General features: G+C 48.3%; 1 long non-coding RNA gene across 1 annotated transcript in view; it reads left to right on the plus strand.

Annotated features, from left to right (window-relative positions):
• The first annotated feature begins 5,144 nt into the window (after positions 1–5,144).
• LOC138498698 (uncharacterized) overlaps positions 5,145–23,697 on the plus strand; it is a 51,388-nt gene continuing 32,835 nt past the window's right edge. The window contains exon 1 of the long non-coding RNA XR_011278843.1: positions 5,145–5,238. This is a non-coding gene — a long non-coding RNA (uncharacterized lncRNA). The remainder of the gene's footprint in view (positions 5,239–23,697) is intronic.

Below are 23,697 nucleotides of genomic sequence, written 5' to 3' on the forward strand. Positions count from 1 at the left end.
CATTCACATCGTATCCGACCAGTTCCATTCCTCGCAGACCTCAGCGAGACCACTGAGCACTGTTTCATTTTAGGGACACCAAAGCCTCTGTTGATTGGTTCCCCATTGTGCTCTCCCTAGCCCTTAGCCCTCCTCTCACACCCAGCTGCCGACAGTAGTTTGAAAAAAGCTGCACAACACTGTGGTTTAATTTTATTTATTTGCATTTAATTCTTTCTTACCTGCCTATTCCTAGTGTGCACCCAGGTACCTGGCTCCTTGGCCACGAAGTATCTGCTTGTCTCATTCCATTGTTTCTGCGTTCTCCTGGGAACCGCCAGCTTTGCAACAATTTAGCACACTGTTTGCTGCTGAAAGTTCAAGAAATTCATGTCACCAGCTAAATGGGGCCTGCAGCTCTGAGCTGTCCGCTATAAAGCTTTACTTACCTTGGGCTTACACTAAATATGGCTTCTGTCTTGTTGACATATTGTTAAAGCATCCCTTCTGTCTATCCCTGCCCCATTCCACTAGTCCCTGGTAGCTCCTCACCCTTGTACACTGCCCCCACTCTCCCATCATGCACCCATTGGACCTCTCGCACTACAGCTGCATGTACGCAATATGGTGCTGTGATCAATGATGCCCCTACCCCTGGTTGTCACCACCTACGTCACTGGTTGCGTCATATTTACACAGTTGGTACGTGCACCTCCCTTACAGCACTGAATTTGAACCTTCAGCACATGGCAATTGAGGTCGATGGCCACCATAGATGTTTTGGTATGGTGACACTTCATGCATCCAATTAGCTCTTCTTCAGTAATCCCTACGGCCCCCAAACAGTAACTGTGGACACTAGCTACTGTGCTCTGCCATAATGAAACCCAAAGCCAAGCCAAAACTGGATGGCAGTGCCATTGTCCTTTGATTTTTGTGAGAAGATGGAAGTATGTTAAGTATAATCATGGAATCCAAACAAATGTATTCATTTGTACCTCGCAGGTTCCAAATCCCCTGCATTTATTGACCATCAAAGAGATGGCAGTGTTGCAAATCCAAGCTCCCATCAGATAAAATAAAATTTCCTGCTAACCTTTCCTCACTCAAATGACTACTTCTGAATGTCCCATGCAGCTCCGCAGTGTAAAGATTTTCTTTATTTGTGTTTTCTATAGGTTAAACAGAAGACCAACCAACTGCACAGGACCGGCCAACAGGACACTCCTGTTGACCCTCACGACTTTGGTATGTCTAAAATAATGTATCTTTTCCCTGTGCCAATTACATAGGTATTGCAATTAAACCGTGGGTATGGCAATTGAACCTGGATCCTATCATCCCTTATCACATACTGTCCTGTTCATATACATGCATGAATCTGTCTTCCATCCATATAACCCCATGTAATTCTACCACTGTTCTGTTCACAGATAAACAGTCACTCATCCACACATTCACCCATGCTGGGGCAGGAGAAGCAAATTGGTGTCATGGGGCTATTTTTGTGTCTGCATGTGCACTCTGTGGTGTGTGTTCATTATTTGTTCGAGTTTGTGCCATTATTTGTCCATGTATCCATTCATATTGGGCAGTGTGTGTGTACATCTCTATTATCTCATTCAAATGATTATTTGCTGCCATCATTGGTAATAATGGTGCTTGCTTGGTATTTGTGTCAGTCCCTGCCAATGAAGCTGCAGTTAGTGTGGTGCCAGGAACAAAGCAGTGTGAGGACAACCGAAAAATGTGTGGCTTGAGGCTTGCACAGAGTTCATCTTGGCAACTGGTGATGTATATGCGCATGGTTCACATGTAATGTAACAAGAGTGGGGGGGTGGGAATGTGTGCCATTCAGTTTTAGCAGTAGATTATCTATTTTGCATTGTGGAAAGTGCAAAGCTTCGGCCCATATGAACAATGTTAGCACCATGAGCAAGACTGATCGTTTTGTTATCTTTTGTCCTCCTCAAATGGAATGAAGGAAGTGAAAATGCTGGGAGCTATTTATCCCATACTTGTAGATTCAAAGAACCCAGTTAGCTTGACACCAAGCAATAAACAATACCAGGAGCTACATTTGACTCCCTAGTCAAACTGGCGCCATGCAAATATAAGTATATGAAAATAACCTCTTTTGGGTATGTGTATAAAGGAGCATTGTGACACATATAAAACATGCAGCATATTAATAATAAAACATTCTGTATATCATGCTTAAAATAAACCTTCCACAAAACAATCACACCATAATAAAAAGAAAATTACAGCAAGGCATATATAATGGAAATTAGTTTGGATTTCAAATGAACATTTGTGGCAGGCCATGTACTAGCTTCTAGTTATCCAGACACAGTTCCTGTATACTAGATATTAACGTATACATTGGAGCTGCTCCTATGTAGCTCCTTCTCATCAAATCTTTATTTTGAGTAGTAGGAACATGTCCCCACTCAAAATCTGTGCTGGTAATAACTGGTAGAAGATAGTGAAATTACTTCAGTTATAAGCCAAATTGCTGATAGCCCAATCTGTGTTCCAAGAGTTACTTCTATGCCATTCCAGCTGCCCGGTAAGAGAGCTAGCCAACTGCTAGTGTAAGGATGGGCATTTGAAAATGGATGAAACCTAGTTGCATGCCAGGGTTTGCACCTGATGCCTTTTACAATCATGAGTTGGGTTTCTGGTAATCTGATTAGGTCGGAGGGAACATCAGCACCACACTGACTTATGTTGGTGGTGGATTTTAATGCTAAACACGATTGGTAATAAATACATTCTCTTCATTTTGGGGTGGCTGTTTTGATTCGGTTGTGAATGTATTGGTAGTTGATTAAAAGCACTATAGAACTTAGCCTCACAGACACATCTTCACCGAAGAATGTTGTACCTCTTGAAATGAAGGGGCTAAGGGAATATGTTTAAAGGGTTAGTAGTTTTTAGACCTCACATGCATGCAAAGCGGTAATGAACAGCTAATGTAAGGCAGGACTCCTCAGTGTCTGATAATGCATAAGGCTTAGTGATGTAAACTGCACCATTGTCCCAATTAACATTTTTAGACCAGCATTTAAAGCTTGGTCTTGTCTGTACCCTCTTTGTGCAATTCTCTCACTCCAGCTTGGAATTCTCCAACCTCCCTCCACTCCCTTGGCTCCTAAGTAAATATCTGTCTCTAAGCAGCCTCACACTTTTCTAATGTCCCTCCTCCTTTCTTTGAATCAGAGGCACTGTGGAGGCGCTCGCTCCAAGCGGTCTGCCACACATTGCTAATGGTTAGCTTGCTTTCTTACAATCTGCCATGGAGGAGGCGCTCGCTATAAGCGGTCTGCCACTCTGTGCTAATGGTTCTTTCTCTCCCTCTTTCTCCCTTCTTCTCTTCATGCCTATCTGTCTCTCTTCCTTGCTTTTCATTATAAGCAGTAAGTCACAATTAACTAATAGTCCTCGTTTTGCTTTTTTAGAATTTCAGTTATGCGTGTGTATGTGGTCAGTCACACAATGCTCATTTCATACCCATGTTCACATGGGGGATACAGGGCTTCACAAAGTGGCGAACGGAACCATAGCTCCATAATCATGGCACATAGAAGAAAGACCATCACAATGGGGAGACCAAACTTTACAAAGTGGGTATGGGGAACACATTGATGTGGACACCTGTTTCAAAAGTAAGTGACATGCCTCAATAAACTGGAGAATTAGTAGACTTTATTTGTAAGTCCCCCACTTGACAACACTCTGATCATTGCCAAATTACAATGTCTATTGGCCTCTATTCCCTTATATGCCACAAATGATTTTTACACAGGAAATATTCTTCCAAACAATGATTCAATACTCTCATGAGTTTATGTTTGCTTTCTAGGTGGTCAATATACTATTTTATGAACTCTGAAAAGTAATCAGTAGCTGATGCTAAGAAGATGATGCAGAAGGGAATTGACAGAGCAGATGTGTCTAACTGCCCATAGGTTTGTTCCTATATTTCTAATGACCACTTTCAACATGCTCCAATACTTGGAAGGCTCACTGTGTACAACTACTTGACCAGTGTCACACTCATTGCAATTACTCTGTTTTGAATGCATGTGCCTTGTTTGTTGCTTGCGTTTCAGTCAGATTTCCCCTCTCCAATCATAGGATACAAAATCATCCTGGATACTTTATGGGATAATGGTGATTTTGATGAAACCTCTGGGAGGTTAGAACTGGTGTTTAGCGTCGAAGCAGGGTTGAAGCGTACACCAATACTTTAGCATGCTCGAAGGTGCAAATGCTGGGCTTCTCTAAATATAGGGCATTGTATATCGCATGCTTTTATTGTGCGTTTCCAATATAGCGTACATGAGCTTAATCTACAGTTCTCTTCTATGTGCTGTAGAACCTCAATCTGCCTTAATCCGTGTTTTTTCTTAATTACATTTGCCAGTGGCCAATGTAATGTTCAGCATATATGCCTAATGTTCAGCATACATTGTTTTCTTTCGTTTTTAAACCCGCTAACCAGTTGGTTCACATAGCTGTATACATGTTATGTAGCTGTTGCTTGTACTAATTTGCCATGTGAAAGTTAATTTTGATACTCTGGCACACTGACAACATTTTAGTGAGTTGAATTTAGATAAAAGAAAGACAAACTAAAGAGCCATAACTGGATGATTAACCAACAATTCATAAGACATGTAGGTGTGGTGTAGCAAGAGTTTGGCGTCTTAGAGAAAATTGGTGGTTACAATTGCAGGCGTGAAAGGATTTCATGACCAGGAGCAAATTTTGCATCAGGCATCACCAATTAGGCAGGAGCTATGCCGGGGGAATGAGGAGCAAGTGCATAGAACACAGAAAATGTAACCTTTGCTTAAGACACACACTCTACTTATTGTCCATTTATATATTATCCAATATGCTTTAAATGTCTAAGTGTGTGCATGATTCTCTTTAATGCACATACCCAAACCTACCCAGTTAATATTACATAACTGTGTTTATACAGCACCACTTACCTGGGGTGTCAGAAGTAATTAACTAAATCCCCACTATTGTTTTGCATGTTTTTTGTATAGATCTACATCTTATGTGTTGTCTGCAGTGTAATGTTGGCATGCAATCACATGGTTGAGCGTCTTTAAATATTTGTATAACCTTTTTTTTAGGTGTGCTGCCAGTGATGCACAATCAAGTTGTTTTCTTCAAATCATATGTACCTTTTTGAAGTCAATGCAGAGTGGGGAGAACAGCTACTGCAGTAGATTCCAGGTCTGTATGTATGAGGTTTTGTTAGTAAACTCCTGAAACACAGCCTTTAAAACATTGGGCCTCATTACAACCCTGGCGGTAGCCATGCCGGTCACACAGGCATGGCTGCCGGCGGAGTTGTGTTTTTTCCAGCCTCTGGCAATGGGGACATACAGGGCCATTCCGACCTTGGAGGGCCCTGTATGTCCCCATTGCCACAGGCTGGAATCCATTACTCCCCATTCATGCTCCATAGGGCTAAATGTGAATGGGGAGGTTGGATGCACCAGCGCCGTTTATAACGGTAGCGGTGCATCCGACATGCTGTGCTCGCGGGGGCCTTTCTGCCTGCCAGGTCCGACTTGCACCGCCAGTTCTCACGGAAGTCCACTTTCCCCATGTCCCTTCATTGTTGCAAACATTTAGTATCTTTCGGAGGAATGCACCCTCCAAGAGTGTGAGACACCAGGTTCCGCACAGTGCCCATTCATCACAACCAAGCTACCAGCAGGCTTCTAACCCCCACCCAGCCAGCCCAGACTCAGAGCCACACCACTGACCGGACCCCCACATCCCTGCATTCCATGATAATCGAGCAACCCCACTGTCCTAGCACAAATCAAGTGACCATAAAAGATCTAAACATGCAAGGCTGTTTCGCACCTCAGCATAAAATAAATCCTTTGTAACACGAGGTACAGGGAGGGATACATTGTAGATCAAGGTAAGCGTGTGCTGCTTGAGTTCGGGAGGTGTAGTATTAACAAAGCCCAGAATGTGTGGGTCAGTATGACTGTATTTCTTCCTACCTTCCCCCCTGGCGGCACTGAGTCCCAAGTCTCCCAGGTGCATGGCACAGTCATAGGAGCAAGCTTAGTATGCTAGTTTATATTTAACAATGTAAGTCTCTTGAGCAACCTGACCTTCACCCACAGAAAGGATGAGCTTAGCTGACCCACATGGTGCCTGACAGGCGGCAGAGAAACCAACTAATAGCGGGCTGGCATCCCGCATGGAGAAGGATCATGTATAAGGCATCCTCCAATCAATTGGGTGGGTTTAGACCATGGGTGCACAACATACGGCACGCGGGCCAGTTGCGGCCCGCCATGCCGTTTTGTCCAGCCCGCGAGGCACAAAGACTTTCCTAATGGAGGGCGGCCCGCAAGCAGCATCGGCCGCCCTCCATTAGGAAAGTCTTTGTTGTCTTTCGGGCGGACAAAACACTGGCCCTCATTGGTTCAGTGCACACGAACCACGCTGCTCCTACGAGCCATGTAGTGCGTGTGTGCTGCACCAATGGAGTGCCAGCACTACGGCTGGCGTGGCCAGAAAGGCTTGATGCCGGAAGGCATTTCAGCCTTGCTTGCCACGCCAGCGATAGTGCCAGCAGCCTCGCCAGCTTTCCAGCACGTCTGGGTAAGTACATTTGGGGGGGGGGGGGGGCTGTATGATTGTGTGTGTCTGTCTCGGGTCCGTCCTGACTGTGTTTTTTTGTTTTTGTATGTATGTTGAGATGCGGAGGTGGGGGTGTGTCGCGTGTGTATGGGTGTGTTTGTATTTGTATGTCTGCAGTGTATGTTGAGATGCAGAGGGGGTGTGTGTGTCGGGTCTGCCTGAATGTGTTTGTGTGCAAGTTCAGTGTATGTTGAGATGCGGGGCTGGGGTGTGTGTCGGGTCTGCCTGAATGTGTTTGTGTGCAAGTGGATTGTATGTTGAGATGCGGAGGGGGTGTGTGTGTCGGGTCTGCCTGAATGTGTTTGTGTGCAAGTTCAGTGTATGTTGAGATGCGGGGGTGGGGTGTGTGTCGGGTCTGCCTGAATGTGTTTGTGTGCAAGTGCAGTGTGTGTTGAGATGCGGAGGGGGTGTGGGGGTCGGGTCTGCCTGAATGTGTTTGTGTGCACGTTCAGTGTATGTTGAGATGCGGGGGTGGGGTGTGTGTCGCGTCTGCCTGAATGTGTTTGTGTGCAAGTGGATTGTATGTTGAGATGCGGGGGGGGGCGGTCGGGTCTGCCTGAATGTGTTTGTGTGCCAGTTCAGTGTATTTTGAGATGCGGTGGTGGGGTGTGTGTCGGGTCTGCTTGAATGTGTTTGTGTGCAAGTGCAGTGTGTGTTGAGATGGCGGAGGGGGTGTGGGGGTCGGGTGTGCCTGAATGTGTTTGTGTGCAAGTTCAGTGTATGTTGAGATGCAGGGGTGGGGTGTGTGTCGGGTCTGCTTGAATGTGTTTGTGTGCAAGTGCAGTGTGTGTTGAGATGCGGGGGTGGGGTGTGTGTCGGGTCTGCCTGAATGTGTTTGTGTGCAAGTGAAGTGTATGTTGAGATGTGGGGGTGGGGGGTCCGGGTCTGTATGCGTGCATGCTTGTGAGTTTGTTTGGTGAGTTGGAGGGTGCGGGGGTTCAGGTCTGTATGGATGCATGGTGTATGCATGTGAGTTTGTATGGTGAGTTGGGGGTGGGGGGGTTCGGGTCTGTATGGGTGCATGGTGTATGCTTGTGAGTTTGTGTGCTGAGTTGGGGGTGGGGGGGTTCGGGTCTGTATGGATGCATGGTGTATACTTGTGAGTTTGTATGGTGAGTTGGGGGTGGGGGGGTTCGGGTCTGTATGGGTGCATGGTGTATGCTTGTGGGTTTGTGTGCTGAGTTGGGGGTGGGGTGTTCGGGTCTGTATGGGTGCATGGTGTATGCTTGTGGGTTTGTGTGCTGAGTTGGGGGTGGGGGGTTCGGGTCTGTATGGGTGCATGGTGTATGCTTGTTAGTTTGTATACAGGGGTGGGGGGTTGGGGTCTGTATGAGTATGTATGCATGGTGCATGCTTGGTGGCATGGGGCATAGTGTTTGCTTGAGGGGTGGGTGTCTTGGAGCATAGTGTTTGCATGAGGGGTGGGTGTCTTGGGGCATAGTGTTTGCATGAGGGGTGGGTGTCATGGGGCATAGTGTTTGCATGAGGGGTGGGTGTCTTGGGGCATAGTGTTTGCATGAGGGGTGGGTGTCATGTGGCATAGTGTTTGGTCGGGGAGTGGGGGCTATGGGGCATAGTATTTGCTTTAGGGTGGGTGTCTTGGGGCATAGTGTTTGCATGAGGGATGGGTGTCATGGGGCATAGTGTTTGGTTGGGGAGTGGGGGCCATGGGGCATAGTGTTTGCTTGAGGGGTGGGGGCCTTGGGGCATAGTGTTTGCATGAGGGGGGGTGTCATGGGGCATAGTGTTTGATTGAGGGGGGGTGTCTTGGGGCATAGTGTTTGCATGAGGGGTGGGGGCCATGGGGCATAGTGTTTGGTTGGGGAGTGGGGGCCATGGGGCATAGTGTTTGCTTGAGGGGTGGGGGACTTGGGGCATAGTGTTTGCTTGAAGGGGGTGTCATGGGGCATAGTGTTTGCTTGAGGGGGGGTGTCTTGGGGCATAGTGTCATGAGGGGTGGGTGTCATGGGGCATAGTGTTTGCATGAGGGGTGGGTGTCTTGGGGCATAGTGTTTGCATGAGGGGTGGGTGTCTTAGGGCATAGTGTTTGCATGAGGGGTGGGTGTCATGGGGCATAGTGTTTGCATGAGGGGTGGGTGTCTTGGGGCATAGTGTTTGCATGAGGGGTGGGTGTCATGGGGCATAGTGTTTGGTCGGGGAGTGGGGGCTATGGGGCATAGTGTTTGCTTGAGGGGTGGGTGTCTTGGGGCATAGTGTTTGCATGAGGGGTGGGTGTCATGGGGCATAGTGTTTGGTTGGGGAGTGGGGGCCATGGGACATAGTGTTTGCATGAGGGGTGGGTGCCTTGGGGCCTAGTGTTTGCATGAGGGGTGGGGGCCGTGGGGCATAGTGTTTGGTTGGGGAGTGGGGGCCTTGGGGCATAGTGTTTGCATGAGGGGGGTGCCATGGGGCATAGTGTTTGCTTGAGGGGTGGGTGTCTTGGGGCATAGTGTTTGCATGATGGGTGGGTGTCATGGGGCATAGTGTTTGGTTGGGGAGTGGGGGCCATGGGACAGTGTGTTTGCATGAGGGGTGGGTGTCTTGGGGCCTAGTGTTTGCATGAGGGATGGTGGCTATGGGGCATAGTGTTTGGTTGGGGAGTGGGGGCCATGGGGCATAGTGTTTGCTTGAGGGGGGTGTCATGGGGCATAGTGTTTGCTTGAGGGGGGTGTCTTGGGGCATAGTGTTTGCATGAGAGATGGGGGCCATGGGGCATAGTGTTTGGTTGGGGAGTGGGGGCCATGGTGCATAGTGTTTGCTTGAGGGGTGGGGGACTTGGGGCATAGTGTTTGCATGAGGGGGGGTGTCATGGGGCATAGTGTTTGCTTGAGGGGGGGTGTCTTGGGGCATAGTGTTTCATGGGGGGTGGGGGCCATGGGGCATAGTGTTTGGTTGGGGAGTGGGGGCCATGGGGCATAGTGTTTGCTTGAGGGGTGGGGGCCTTGGGGCATAGTGTTTGCATGAGGGGTGGGAGCCATGGGGCATAGTGTTTGCTTGAGGGGGAGGGGCTATGGGGCATAGTGTTTAATAAAAATTAGGGGTTGAAAAAGCCTCCTGCCAGGCCACGCCTACCGCCCCACCCACATTTACTTTTCGGCCCACTATAGCCATCATGTAGGGTACTTTCGGCCCTCTGTCAAAATCAGTTGTGCACCCCTGGTTTAGACCATATATGTGATGTCACCTATGACGCTGTGGCCCCTCAAAAGCTTGAACATGCATTCTGACAGTCGAATGTTCCCAAGCAGCAGAGTCGTTTGCTGATATTTTGTATTCTGTACAATTCAACCTTGTTATCCTTGCAAAGCTATTTTCTGTTTTATTTCCCTAGAAGGTTGCATTCACTCTGGAGTGTGCTTAAAGAGGGACTTACCTTCAATAACCCTTCTAGTTTATTGATTTATTTACGTTTTAAAAGCAAAATCCAGATGGCCCATGACCCAGGCTTGAACCTCTCCTAGACTGCCTGGTTGTGCAGTAGGGTATTTACTTTGGGATGGTCACATGACCTAGGGCTACTGTCTTGCTCTCCCTCACTGCCACAGTCAGACCTGTAACACAGGTGAGCTGAGCCCTGCTCTTAATACACTAATGCGATGATTTGCCAAATCACTGGAGTGTAAATTGAAGTGTGTAAAGTGTGTGTTTAAGGTCTATGCTTTATATTACACTTTACTTAACACACTGGGAGATTTTGCCGTTGTAGTCCTGCAGAGCAGGATACGAAAGGAATCAACATTTTCGACTAATCTAGCCACTCTAACTGCCTAAAATAAATGAATTTACACAAGCAGGTAATTTTCATGCTGCGAGAATGCACTGGATTCTACAGGTATTTATTCTAAAAGACATGTACTTTTCTTTGCACAGCGAAGTGCACATATTGGCCCCAAATTGTGGATTATCTGCATAGAAAATTGGGACTTTGTGCACAAAACTGCGTGAAAAATCTTGTTTGTCAATTCATGGAATTGACTGCATGGGACTTTTTTGTACTTTGTGTGGACCTCACGAAGGCTCTACATGTCACTTCAAGAAGCCGAGTGCCCTGCGCGAGACACCACACAACGTGGGCATGGCTTGTGAAGAGGTCAGGGTAGGGGGCAGAATGCAGAAAATGAGAAAGAACAAGGGAAAAGGAGGGCATTGGGAGGGACGGCACACAGACAGTCCATCTCACGCCCGTTATTGCGTGGAACAATATGTATCTTGCGCTTTCAAACACTTGTGTATAGGTGCGTTATAAATGCCATATCATATTCATGGATCTGACCACGCAACCTCTTGGTGGGGAAATGGCCACACAAATCCCTCATACCATCCACCACCCGAAGGCAGGCGTACAGACACTTGCACCTAGGATGTACCACGCAGAGGTAAGATTGGGTGTTGGATGTAGGGGTGCGTGTTAGGCGTAAACCTATTCAGTTCCCTCTGGGACCACTGCAAAAGATTTAGGACTACAGGTGTTTGGCAGTAAACCCACTTGGTAGCAGTCTGTACCACACAGATTCACTTGGTAGCTGCGGCTGAGCAGTCAGACTTCCCTCAAGAAGAGTTAGGCAGTATGTGTAGTATACAATATAGGGCAATCTACACAGTAGAACAAGCAAACACGGAGCAAGGCTTCGGTGTAAAGATATAAAGGTATTTATTTATAACAACACATCTATGGAAAACACTCTGGCACTAATATGGCAAACAACCTCAATCACAATTACTATACGAAGAAAAAGATCAATCCCCCTAACAATAGTTTGACAAGTCTAGGTTCATCGGCATCACTTATTTGCAGACAGAGGTGTATGCTTTAACCTAGATGGTACTCTAGTATTCGTTAGGACGGGAGAGAAAAATAAGGCAGGTTATGAAGTCAACTCGGTACCAATACTTTTTGGACAAATGGAAGGCAAGTAAGGCAAGGTCTACTGCAGATCACAAAGTTCAGAGGCCAGGCCCACTCGGAGAGAGGCAAGGCGATATGTCCCAAAAAGTGTCTCAGTGGAAATGCGCTTCGAGTCTTTATCGCAAAATTGTTATGGAAAGATTGGACCAGTTCAGAACAACACGTTAAAGAAAGCTTGGAGGCGACCCAATGGAAAGGTGAGGATTAAGACACCTCACTCGATCCGGCAGAAAGGGAAGCCAGGCGGACACGGTACCTTGTTTGTGGAGAGACAGCTCCAGCGGGGGCAGTTGTTCCTGGTGGTGGATGCACGTCGGGTCTTTGCCAAGAGTAGAGATGATCTCGTCGAAGAAAAGTGAAGTCCGGTGCACCACCAGGGAAGAGACCAGCCACGGAGTGCTCCGTCACAAGGCACCACCTTTTGGTACAGGGGTAAGGGCTATCCGGTTGCCGAGGTGCTCTGCACGGGCAATTCAACCACTGCGTCCTGGAGCGAAGAAAAAGCAAAGGGGACTGGTTGTTCCCACCAGTCAGGGGAAGAGACTCTCCGGCAGGGAGATCTCCTCTGTCGTCGGGAAGTGGTGAGTCGGTTCCGCAGGGCTCCACCGGAGGTGTCGTCGTTGCAGGTCGGCTCAGCGTTACCCTTGTCGGATTCTTAGGTCCTGTGGCGACTTCTAAAGATCCAGTCCCAAAAGCCCTGCTTTTATGCAGAAAACCCCCATTCATTCAGCCTAGCTGTCAATCAAAACACGCTAAGTGGTGAGCGGGGTGGCTCACCACTTGGGCCAATCACACCAGAGTGCGACTGGAGTTGGCAAGGCAACTCAGTCCAGGGTGCCTAAACCCCCTCCCACACCTCCGTGGTAACCCAGACAGAATGGCACCACTTTGGAGGGTCTCTGTACAGAAGCCCGCCAAAAGTGGAACAAAGGGCTCAACCTTTTGGTTTAGGAGTCACAGAGACGAACACAGACGCCATTTTAAAAACCGAGTTCTGGCAGAAAATACCATCCGATAGACTTATTTAAGATAAGTAAACCGGTGGTATGCTAGAGATTAACGAGGAAAAGTATCAATCTCCAACAATGGGAAGAATCCCATTGGGTTATGTTCGGGGTCGAACATAACAAGTAGTTTCCACTGCCACCAGCCAAAACTCGACGAGGGGGGACGGGACAGTGCCCCCTCGAATAACAGACCCATGAGTAATCGAATTACCCATACTAGTACGTCCACAATAGGATGGTTTGTACTAGTTCTGTTAGTAAATTCAGGTCTAGTAAAGCCAATGGTGACTTTACATGCCCGCTGAGACAGTAGTCAGTCCCCGGGTATGGAGTCTATGATGGAGGTCCGCTAGGATGCCCCAGTGCTACAGCACGGAGGGTGCAGTGTAACAAACATAGCAAACCATATGAGACCCTATGGAGTAAAAGACCCCATAGCCCATAGAACACATTGACATTCAAAGGAATTACACGCATTCATGTCCAAGAGTGGGAGAAAAAGAGTCTCACTCTTGGCAGGATGGAAAAAAACAAACTCCAGAAATCCAGCAAAGCTGCTGGGGGACTCACTAGGTTAGGAAATTCAGCCTAAACAGAGAATTCTCCCTAGCACTCGCCCCCCCCCCCCAGACTAAGGGACAGGAGGATTTAATCCACTCCTGGATGAATCTCATACCTCTAGTCGATGACATACATTCTAGAGAGACCATCAGCATTTTGGTGGTGACACCCTGACCTGTGCTCAATGGTGAAATCAAACCCTGGCAGGCAGATCGACCATCTCAATAGTTTCGTGTTTCCCCTTTCATTTGCATTAACCATCTCAAGGGTTGGTGGTCAGTCTGAATGACAAAAGTAGAACCATACAAGTACGGCCTAAACTTCTTCAGAGCCCACACGATAGCAAAGCACTCTCTTTCGATTGTTGTCCACCTTGTTTCAGGATCCTTCAGCTTGCGGCTGATGAAGCAAACGGGGTTCTCCCTACCTTTCCCATCCAGTTGACTGAGTACGGCATCTATTCCTACTTTTGAAGCATCTGTCTGCACAATGAAGTGTTGGCGGTAATCAGGAGCTCTGAGTACTGGGGCTTGGCAAAGAGCCTTTTTCAGGTTTTCAAAAGCCTGATTGCACTCCTCGTTCCATCTAACCTTTTTAGGAAATTTGGGCGAGGAGATGACATTCAGTGGAGAAGCTATGGTCCCATAGTTCTCGATGAAATTCCTGTAATACCCAGTGAGGCCGAGGAAAGCTCTCACTTGGGTTTGAGTAGTAGGTGTTGTCCAATTTTGCACAGCTTCAATCTTACTGAGCAAAGGCCTTATTTCTCCACCTCCTACCTCATGTCCAAGATAGACTACCTTACTCTGTCCAATTTGGCATTTACTCGCCTTTATGGTGAGATTGGCTCGTCCAAGAGCCTGCAAAACATCTCTCAGGTGGGTTACATGTTCTTCCCAGGAATTGCTGAACACTGCAATGTCATCCAAGTATTCCATGCAGAAGTCCTCCATCCCATTCAGAACCTGGTTTACCATCCGTTGAAACATAGCAGGTGCATTCTTCAATCCGAAAGGCATTACCTTAAATTGGTATAAGCCAACGGGGGTCGAAAATGCAGTTTTCTCCTTGGCATGGTCTGTCAGGGCTATTTGCCAATAGCCTGACGTCAAGTCAAATGTGCTGAGGAACTTGGCGGCGCCAAGTTTATCCACCAACTCATCTGTTCTTTGCAAAGGGTGGGCATCAGTCTTGGTGACTGCATTAAGAGCTCTATAATCCATGCAGAATCTAAGCTTTTTAGATCCGGCCTTTGGTACTAACACAACTGGGCTAGACCATGGACTAGTAGAGGCCTCTATTACCCCGAGATCAAGCATCTTGCTGACCTCACCTTTGATGTGGGTTCGTGCGTGTTCTGACATTCGGTATCCTCTGCATTTGACTGGCAGACAGTCACCAGTGAGTATGTCATGCTGGCCCCAAGGGGTCAAGCCTGGTGAAAGCGAGAACAGAGAGGCAAACTGATTCAACATGAATTTGCACTCTTCTTGTTGCTCGGGTGTCAGATTGGAGGAGAGATTTACTCCTTCAATTTGTTCGTCTAAAGGCAAGCCTCTGAGGAGATCCGGAAGAGCTTCACTCTCTTCTTCTTCCTCGGATGATGCTAGAAGCAACGCTCCTACATCAGGTCGTGAGACATACGCTTTGAGTCGGTTGGTGTGGAAGTCTGTCGGAGCCTCCTTGGGATTGCCCAAGTCCACCAGATAGTTAACCTCTCCGAGTTAACCCACAACTCTGAAGGGTCCCATCCATTTGTCTTGCAAGGCCCTCTGCCTTGTTGGGATCATAACGAGAACGAGCTGGTCTTGAGCAAACTCAACCATGTTAGCCTTTTGATCGTGCCAGTGCTTGACCAATGCTTGTCCAGCTTTCAAGTTATCGCTTGCTTCTGTCATTATGTGCGACATTCTCCTCCGGAGACCTATCACGTAGTCAGTCACTCTGACTGGCTTGGGGGAAGGAGCACTCTCCAACCCCTCCTTAATCAGGGCCAATGGACCTCTGACGGGATGACCATAGAGAAGTTCGAAGGGAGAATAACCTACTCCCTCCAGAGGGACTTCTCTATAAGCAAAGAGAAGGCATGGCAGTAGAAGGTCCCACTTACGCTTAAGGGGTTCCTCAAAAGCACCTATCATGCTCTTCATGGTTCGGTTGAACCGTTCTACCAATCCATTGGCTTGTGGGTGGTAAGCTGTTGAGAACTTGTAAGTAACTCCACAGGTTTTCCACATGGCTTTCATGTAGTGGGACATAAAGTTTGACCCCCTGTCAGAGATTACTTCCTTAGGAAACCCGACCCTAGTAAAAATACCAAGGAGGGCCTTAGCCACAGCCGGAGCTGTAACAGTCCTCATAGGAATTGCCTCAGGATACCTAGTAGCATGGTCTACTACAACAAGTATAAACCTGTTGCCTGAGGAGGTTGGAGGATCAAGGGGACCAACAATGTCAATCCCTACTCTCACCTTTAGTGCCTCTCCCACAACTGGGAGAGGCACTAAAGGTGCCACATTCTTGGAGACAACCTTACCAGAGGTCTGGCAGGTGTGGCAGCTCCTGCAGTGTTTTTCTACTTCGGCCCCCATCTTTGGCCAATAGAAGTAGAGAGATAGCCTTTCCTTAGTCTTCTTGAAACTCAAGTGACCAGCCAAAGGAATCTCATGGGCTTACTGCAAGAACTGTGGTCTGTTCTCTTCGGGTACTACAAGCCGCTCGTAGTCTCCAGGTTCAGACTCGGTCGGTTCACTGTAGAAGAGGCCATCTTCCCAGTGCAACCTGTATTTCCCAGGCTCTTGCCCTTCAGCCTGAGCTTCTGCCTGGTGGCGAAGACCTTCCAGAGTTGGACATTCTCTCTGTCCCTTACTGAAGTCTGCCCTGCTGGGTCCACCTTCTGCCAGTAAAGACTGCAGCTCAGGATGGTCAACAGGATCCAGATCTCCAATGAGTTCCTGGCCTTCTATTAGCTCCTCCTCAGAGTCTAATTCTACCACACAGGGTTGTACCTCCCTCTCAGCCGCAGCTGGAGGTGGAGTTACGGGTGTAACTTTGGACAACCGCGGGGAAGTCCGTGTTGGCTGCACTGAAATGCTGGCTGCTGGTTTCGGGGTAGAAGTCTTAGGTTTCCCTTTCGCTTCTGATTTCTTCGAGACAGCTGCCGACAATTCCAGTGGAGCAGGAGTGATCTCTTTCTTCATCATCTCCTCGAGAGTACCGCGCATGGTCCTCTCTCTTGCGGGTCTGGTTAGCTCCTGTAACCGTTTACTAGGAGGTCTGGGAGTATGTGATACAACTCCGAGAGTTTTCAAATCGTTACCCAACAGTACGCGTCCTGGTACCTCACTCTGTATGCTGACAGGTATCTTCACAGTCATGTCGTTACACTGGATGAGAACTGGTAATTGGGGAAGCATCTGCAAAGGCCCTCCAGCTAACTTGGTGAGGCGTTTGGGTGCCTTAGCAACATCCTCAGCCTGAAAAAACGATTTATCCACCACAGTTATGCTGGAGTCTCCTGACCATTCACCTGGACACTGTCCTTATAATACTCTTTAGTATTATCGGGTATAGAATTATAGACATCTAAATTCTGTTGTTCCCACAACCCCAGAGATACTAAAGAAACGCTGGCTGAGACTCCAATGGGTTCGTCAGCTAGCAGTAGAAAGTTTCCACTTGCCATTTGGACTTCCTCCTCTGGAGCGAAGGCTAAGGAGAAAAGCTGGACCCCTGAAGGTTTACCCTTACATCTGGGATCTCCTTTCACGTGGGCAGTCGAGCCACAAACAAAGCATTTACTGAATGCTTTTTGGAATGGTGGCTTGTTCTGGCCTCCTTCCGGTTTGACACCAGAAGAGACACTATTCTGCTACGGTTTTCCTTGTGGCTTACCCTTCTGGTTTTGTTTGGGGCCCTCTTTGGATTTTGAGTTATTCGAATTCTCTTTTGAGTCTTTTTTAGGCTGTTTTCCCTCATGCTTCTTCTGAGTTGCCCCAGAATCCTTATGAGTAGCCCTGTTGGCAACCCATAAGTCAGCAGCCTTAGCTAGCTTCCGGGAATCCACTTCCTTCGAATCAGCCAAGTGCTGTCTGAGCTCAGGAGAACAGGCATCATAAATCGACTCCAACATAAAAAGATTCTTCATACCCTCATAAGTGTTCACTTTGTAACCCTTAATCCATCCCTCTAAGTTTTACAACCCTTCACTCACCCAGGTAGCCCAAGGGGTACCATCATGCTTTTTGAGGGTTCTAAACCTCTTAAGATACTGGGAAGGGGTCTTCCCAAATCTAGCTATCAAAGCTAGTTTCACACTTTCGTAATCCGTCTTATCCGCCTACCCCAACTCCATTACCACATCAGTCGCAACGGGAGCCTAGAGAACAGCCAGAGAGGTAAATCATTCCCGGTGATGTCCTGGAGCCCATGATTGTACTCAAACAGTTTTAACCAATCCAACACATCCAATCTCGGTTCATACATACCCACTAATTCCTTCGGCATCTAGAGGAACCAGAGGAGAGAGAAGCATTTTCCACAGACAACTTTTTCATCTCTAACTCGTGATTAAGTTCTATTTCCCTGAGTCTTAACTCAGCTTGCTTCCGCTCAGCCTGGGCATTCATCCGTCTGAACTCGAGCTCTTGGTTTTGTTCCGATTGAGCCAAGAACCGTTTGTATTCTAATTCGAGCTTCATTTTTTCAAGTTCAAAATAAGCAGGGTTACATGTGGGACCTGGTATGGGCCCCGTAGGTACAGCTGGTAAGGCAGGTAGAGGAGCAGGGGAGACAGTTTCGTTAGCCTCTCCTTCCTCGTCAGCCTCTTCATCACTATCGTCAGAATTACGATTTAGATCAACACCATCACTGTTATCTACATCTGCTGGAGAAGTTGGTCCCTCTGAACCAGTACCCAGACTTTGGTTTTCCAGCAATCTCACAATCAGTTCTAACTTCTTGCCTCTTACAGAAAGATTCTCTTGCCTACAGAGAGCTCGTAAACCCTCAGTATTTTCACCTGACAAGGATTCTTGACTGTAAGCTTCCATAGTAGACATGTTTTTGAAAGTTGCGTTTTAGTGCTAAGCTTTGTGGTTAGTTATCCTAAAGTGTCGAAAAGCACTCTAAACTGTATACTCGATACAAATCCCACCGCTGTACACCAGTGTTAGGCGGAAACCTGTGCAGTTCCCTCTGGGACCACTGCAAAAGATTTAGGACTACAGGTGTTTGGCAGTAAACCCACTTGGTAGCAGTCTGTACAACACAGATTCACTTGGTAGCTGCGGCTGAGCAGTCAGACTTCCCTCAAGAAGAGTTAGGCAGTATGTGGAGTATACAATATAGGGCAATCTACACAGTAGAACAAGCAAACACGGAACAAGGCTTCGGTGTAAAGATATAAAGGTATTTATTTATAACAACACATCTACGGAAAACACTCTGGCACTAATACGGCAAACAACTTCAATCACAATTACTATACGAAGAAAAAGATCAATCCCCCTAACAATAGTTTGGCAAGTCTAGGTTCACCGGCATCACCTATTTGCAGACAGAGGTGTATGCTTTAACCTAGATGGTACTCGGGAGAGAAAAATAAGGCAGGTTATGAAGTCAACTCGGTACCAATACTTTTTGGAGAAATGTAAGGCAAGGTCTACTGCAGATCACAAAGTTCAGAGGCCAGGCCCACTCGGAGAGAGGCAAGGCGATATGTCCCAAAAAGTGTCTCAGTGGAAATGCGCTTCGAGTCTTTATCGCAAAATTGTTATGGAAAGATTGGACCAGTTCAGAACAACACGTTAAAGAAAGCTTGGAGGCGACCCAATGGAAAGGCGAGGATTAAGACACCTCACTCGATCCGGCAGAAAGGGAAGCCAGGCGGACACGGTACCTTGTTTGTGGAGAGACAGCTCCGGCGGGGGCAGTTGTTCCTGGTAGTGGATGCACGTCGGGTCTTTGCCAAGAGTAGAGATGATCTCGTCGTCGAAGAAAAGTGAAGTCCGGTGCACCACCAGGGAAGAGACCAGCCGCGGAGTGCTCCGTCACAAGGCACCATCTTTTGGTCGCTTTACAGGGGTAGTGGCTATCCGGTTGCCGAGGTGCTCTGCATGGGCAATTCGACCACTGCGTCCTGGAGCGAAGAAAAAGCAAAGGGGACTGGTTGTTCCCACCAGTCAGGGGAAGAGACTCTCCGGCAGGGAGATCTCCTCTGTCGTCGGGAAGTGGTGAGTCCGTTCCGCAGGGCTCCACCGGAGGTTGTCGTTGCAGGTCGGCTCAGCGTTACCCTTGTCGGATTCTTAGGTCCTGTGGCGGCTTCTAAAGATCCAGTCCCAAAAGCCCTGCTTTTATGCAGAAAACCCCCATTCATTCAGCCTAGCTGTCAATCAAAACATGCTAAGTGGTGAGCGGTGTGGCTCACCACTTGGGCCAATCACACCAGAGTGTGACTGGAGTTGGCAAGGCAACTCAGTCCAGGGTGCCTAAACCCCCTCCCACACCCCTGTGGTAACCCAGACAGAATGGCACCACTTTGGAGGGTCTCTGTACAGAAGCCCGCCAAAAGTGGAACAAAGGGCTCAATCTTTTGGTTTAGGAGTCACAGAGACGAACACAGACGCCATTTTAAAAACCGAGTTCTGGCAGAAAATACCATCCGATAGACTTATTTAAGATAAGTAAACCGGTGGTACGCTAGAGATTAACGAGGAAAAGTATCAATCTCCAACAATGGGAAAAATCCCATAGGGTTATGTTCGGGGTCGAATTACCACTACTAGTACGTCCACAATAGGATGGTTTGTACTAGTTCTGTTAGTAAATTTAGGTCTAGTAAAGCCAATGGTCACTTTACATGCCCGGGGAGACAGTAGTCAGTCCCCGGGTTTGGAGTCTATGATGGAGGTCCGCTAGGACGCCCCAGTGCTACGGCACGGAGGGTGCAGTGTAACAGACATAGCAAAACATATGAGACCCTATGGAGTAAAAGACCCCATAGCCCATAGAACACATTGACATTCAAAGGAATTACACACATTCATGTCCAAGAGTGGGAGAAAAAGAGACTCCCTCTTGGCAAGATGGAAAAAAACAAACTCCAGAAATCCAGCAAAGCTGCTGGGGGACTCACTAGGTTAGGAAATTCAGCCTAAACAGAGAATTCTCCCTAACAGTGCGTGTATGCAGCCAGTGTTCTAATCTAATTTAGGGGTACACAGACGCAGTTTATCGTGTGCAGGAATGTTTTACCAGGGTTCGCACACATATTTTCAGAGTTACGCTAAATCGTACGCATGTTGTCGGGGTGCCGATAACAGTTACGGGGACCCTGCACAGGGGCCCTGAGATGCAGGATTGCTTGCGAGGGACCCCATGCACTGTTTTAAGGGTGCATGTATTTGAACCTGGAGGAGCATGCAAAGGTAGCTGTTACTGGCTGTTTTTGCTTTGCATGGGGGGGTGTCTGGGGCGTTCTGGCCAGGACTCGCGTTTACGATTACTTTGAGCGAATAATTCCATGAATAGCAGAGTGTGCAGAAAAATCTTTGCACGCATGCTCCAAAGAGTCAGCAAGTTGATCTCTGCATACTTTTCCATGAATCAAGCCCAAGGTTGGGAACCGCGTCGGGTACCACGGTGGGCACCACATTGCATCATGAGGCAGACTGGGCCTCTGTTAGACTTGTCCTCCTCAGATTATTGATTTACTGCTTGTGGCCTGCAGAAGAGACTGCTTTAAGGGTTCCACTTCTGCAACCGCTGGTACTGTGAGGAAGACCAGATCCATGGCAAACATAACTTACGTTTGGTAGCTGCTGCCTGTGCTTTGAGCTATTCTGCTCTACAAGGGTGCCTGAAGGTTACCAGAAGTGTTCATGCTTTGAATAACCCCTCACCGTGTGGATATTGAAATATCTAACATGTCATGCTAATCTTGGGGATAATTCATGCAGCTGGTTTGTAAATATGTGTGCCATAGTGTTAGGATCCGGGTGTACTGCCAATACCTGGAGTTCCCCTAAAATGGAAAGAGAAAAATATTTGCTTGCAGTGATTAGCCCCTGCAAACCTTACGGGTATGGTGGCTGAGAACGAGAATCCTTCCAGAACTGTTCCAAAGCCAGCAATGCGGAATGGTGGTGGCACCCAGCCCCCTTGGCACACCCATCACTTTACCGCAAGCAAATAGCAAAGGAATGGGCCTCATTATAAGTTTGCCAGTCCAGAGACAAGGGTGCCGGTAAGCTCACCGGCACCCATGTTTCCAGACCGGCATATTATGTGTCTGCCTGTCGTGGCTGCCGTGCCCGACATGTCTGACCCTGCCGGGCGAAGCAGCCGCTGTAGGCAGGCCATTCACAGAAGCGCTGTGAAGTGGGAGAATGGGACAATACCCTCCCCCAATCTCATCCAGACCATGGCCTAGAGGATCACGACCCAGACAACCCCCACGAGACGAGTTTGTCTACTTACCAGATGACAAAATACCCTGGTTCAGAAACGTACACATAAGAGGAGTATGCCCACCAGCACGCCCGGCACCAGCCCGCCCGGCTCAAGCCGACGCCTGCGACATGGATGAGCTCGACTAGAACAACAGCCGCAAGTATCCACACCGTTAGAGATGCCATAACGACATAGCCAACTGCCAAGAACACACGTGCCACCATGCACACTGGTCACTCACACACCAACCTACACGAAGAACATACACAGTGCTATGATGTAGGTGACTAACACACCCACTGACGTGCTTCGTTGTTATTTTTCACATAGGCCTTTTTACAGCACGGCAGAAATGCAAGACGCCTGAATAGCTCGTGTATATGCTTGCTGACGCTTCTCCCGCCACCCACCCCTATGACGATACCATCATGTATATCTAATGCTGCTTGTGACACCCTGTCAACCCGCGACCTCCATACCATGGATTATGTACCGCCACCCATGAACTAGGCCCGAGTAGGCCGCAAGCAAGAGTCCCCAGGCAGGAGCCTAGCAATGAAAATCCTCCCAGAACAAGAGTACAAGTGCTGACCATGCAGAACAAGTCCCCGGCGAGAGCTCACAGCCAAGGCCACAATGTTGCAACCCACATCCCGCAAGCCCAGCGCCAAGGTTATACCTGTAAAATGCCAAGCCCACAGAAACGAAATACAAATGTAATGCTCCAGTTACGGTCTCCCCACACGTGACCAAGCTGAACTGACAAAGTGCCAAGCTCACGAGACAGAAAGTCGCCAGGGTCCCATGTCTGGGACACAGGTTGCAACAATGAAGCGGCAAGATGGACACCTACAGCGATGGGAAAGACCCGCTCACAAGCCATGAGCAGACCTGTCTGTTGCCTGCACAAACACATAGTTGCACATTGTTGCTAATGACAGGTACACCGCAAGCTGGGAACGACGATGGTCCCAGGCTTGGGGGCTCACAGGAGAACCAATCAGAATCCAGGGGGGCTTATTACTGACGCCATTACCCTTAACCAATCAAATCACCAAGGGTCCCCCTGTAACAATTCTAAAGTAACAACTGCAAGGGACAACCCAAGTGTACCACCTGACCCATCCGCAACCACCAATATTTCTTTCCATATGTTACCTATACTAACCCTACCACTTGGGGAACCAATCCAGAGTGGTGATAGGTTTTGTGCTAACTTTCCCAGGTGACGCGAGTAGCGCGTCATACTGCCGTAAAAAGGGCCTGCGAGCCCCACTAAGAGTGAGAGTCTCATTGGATGCATACGATCCGAGACCCGTTGTTATAATAAACAGCAGAACCACCTTGCTTCTTGTGTGTGTCTCATACTCCTTTTGGGTACACGGGAGGAGTTGGGGCCTCCCCAGCCCAGAGGCCTGCGGACGGCTCTGCCGGCCCTGGGAGAATCACCCCGACAAGTTGGAGGCACTGCTGAGATCTGTTTGAGGTCTATCTCCTAGGAACTTCATTCCAAGGCCCTTGCAGCGAGGTGACCCGGCAGCACGGCCCCCTCCGCCGTGGCCCCCTTTTGAGGACTACAGGACCATCACAGAACTGCGAGAAGACCGGACAGCGCAGTCCGGATATTGGCCATCGGGAGCCGATTGAGAAGTATCCCGCCCGCGGTCGGCGAGTGACCAGACGTGGTCCAGACGAGGGGAGGTGGCGAGCCGCTTGGAGGGGAGCACGCAGTCGAGCGGCCCCGCACCAAGGGAACTTGGTGAGTATGACACACCCAACAAGCAATGTGACATTCTGAGGGAGGGGGGAGGAATTGTAATACGGGCGGCGAGAGGTGTTTTTACAGTGTGTTGCAAAGATTTGATTAATAAATGTTGACAGACGAGTGAGTCGTAGAGGGACAGGCACAAGCGCCGTCTCCTACCGCATCACAGAAGCAGGGTGGGTGGAGCCAGAAGGTACCACGTGCGGTTGCTCGAAGGTACTGATTTGTCTAGATCGTGGGCACCTGTAGGAAAGGGGTGTGGCTTTCCTATGAATTGGCGTTTTGGATCAATGAGTAGATAAGGATCCCTACTAATTGAGTGTTGAAGCTCA

This window comes from Ambystoma mexicanum, chromosome 5q (genome assembly GCF_040938575.1).
Source record: "Ambystoma mexicanum isolate Mex_15411 chromosome 5q, UKY_AmexF1_1, whole genome shotgun sequence".
Lineage (NCBI taxonomy): Eukaryota > Metazoa > Chordata > Amphibia > Caudata > Ambystomatidae > Ambystoma > Ambystoma mexicanum.